Raw genomic sequence first — 2,046 nt, forward strand, 5'->3', positions numbered from 1 at the left:
TAACGCTTTCTATGACCACAGCTCGGTCCTATGCATTCGTCGATATTTTACTACTGAAGGGACGCCGTATGCGCCCTTGTTTGTGTATGGACCGCACCTGAGACGCGAGCATGCGCCAGTAGCCAAATGGACGCTAGTTTGCGTAACTATCGCGCCTCGACATGGCGTAGCTAGAAGAACACCCGATCCGTAGCTGAGGTGGGTTGGCGGTTGCCACGCTGTGATGGTTGGGGTCTCCCGATGCGGCGAGGGGCTGGCGTGGGGCCGCGCATAGGATGCTAGGACAAGTGGTGTCGGAAAGGAGAGAGGCGCAGGTGTGTGCGCCAAATTTGTGATGCGATGGGTGTGTTCGAGTGTGGCAGCGTCGTGTGCGTCTGAGTGGTTAGGAGCGTGAGCTTAACACGCTCAAGATCGAGGGTTTCGATCCCCTCCTCCGATATCTTCTTGGCTTTTGCCGCTTCGTACACACAGAGCCACTTTGCGAGACGCCTGCACATGCTGCCGCCATTACTCCTCCCGCTATCGCGTCGTGGTCGAGCGGTAGCGCGGTGCTGTCGACGAAGCTAGTTGTTCGCAGCCTCGTTGGCACAGATAATGAAAAAAAGAGCAGCGGCAGTGCTAGGTCGGGTGCAGAGCATTGGTTGAAGTTGGTGAGGGGTATGGCGATGATGAGACGGGTGAGAGGGAAGGAAGACAGGTAGCAAAGGATGCTGCCTGGTCAGTCGCGGTATATTTTGTGTAGTCGCTTGTTTATGCTGGATGTGTTGATTGACTGAAATTGATTGAATTTCTAACGACAGCTTGGCCGAGTGGTTAAGGCGATAGACTAGAAATGTATTGGGGTAACCCGCGTGAGTTCAAATCTTACAGCTGTCGGATCCATATTGCCTTGCGTTTTTGTATCATCACCTTTTCGACATCACTGCCTTTCACGTCGCTGTTGGTGCCTCCCTTGGTCTTCATGCACGTGAAGTGCTGCTGCTGCGTCTGTCCACCCCAACCGATTTCAAGATAACGCTTTCTATGACCACAGCTCGGTCCTATGCATTCGTCGATATTTTACTACTGAAGGGACGCCGTATGCGCCCTTGTTTGTGTATGGACCGCACCTGAGACGCGAGCATGCGCCAGTAGCCAAATGGACGCTAGTTTGCGTAACTATCGCGCCTCGACATGGCGTAGCTAGAAGAACACCCGATCCGTAGCTGAGGTGGGTTGGCGGTTGCCACGCTGTGATGGTTGGGGTCTCCCGATGCGGCGAGGGGCTGGCGTGGGGCCGCGCATAGGATGCCAGCACAAGTGGTGTCGGAAAGGAGAGAGGCGCAGGTGTATGCGCCAAATTTATGATGCGATGGGTGTGTTCAGTGTGCAGCGTCGGTGTCGTCTAGTGGTTAGGACGTGAGCTTAACACGCTCAAGATCGAGGGTTCGATCCCCTCCTCCGATATCTTCTTGGCTTTTGCCGCTTCGTCCACACAGAGCCACTTTTCGAGACGCCTGCACATGCTGCCACCATTCCTCCTCCTGCTATCGCGTCGTGGTCGAGCGGTAGCGCGGTGCTGTCGACGAAGCTAGTTGTTCGCAACCTCGTTGGCACAGATAATGAAAAAAAGAGCAGCGGCAGTGCTAGGTCGGGTGCAGAGCATTGGTTGAAGTTGGTGAGGGGTATGGCGATGATGAGACGGGTGAGAGGGAGGGAAGACAGGTAGCAAAGGATGCTGCCTGGTCCGTCGCGGTATATGTTGTGTAGTCGCTTGTTTATGCCGGATGTGTTGATTGCACAAAAATGGTGTTTTCTAACGACAGCTTGGCCGAGTGGTTAAGACGATAAGATACGAAATCTATTGTGATAACCCGCGGTGAGTTCAGATCTCAAAGCTGGTCGGACCCATATCGTCTTGCGATTTTGTATCATCACCTTTTCCGACATCCCTGCCCTTTCAGGCGCCTGAATGGGCCCCGCCTGGACCTTCATGAACCGCAAGAGTGGTTGGCTGGCGGTGGGCGCGCCCAACGAATTCAAGATAAGGCTTTCTAATGACCACCA

At 54.3% G+C, this 2,046-nt stretch overlaps 1 non-coding gene across 1 annotated transcript; it reads left to right on the forward strand.

Moving 5' to 3' along the window:
- Positions 1 to 363: 363 nt before the first annotated feature.
- PITG_30112 lies at positions 364 to 439 on the forward strand. Its single transcript has one exon. It is a non-coding gene; the product is annotated as a tRNA-Val (tRNA).
- The last annotated feature ends 1,607 nt before the right edge of the window (positions 440 to 2,046 follow it).

This window comes from Phytophthora infestans, genomic scaffold, assembly GCF_000142945.1.
Source record: "Phytophthora infestans T30-4 supercont1.81 genomic scaffold, whole genome shotgun sequence".
Lineage (NCBI taxonomy): Eukaryota > Oomycota > Peronosporomycetes > Peronosporales > Peronosporaceae > Phytophthora > Phytophthora infestans.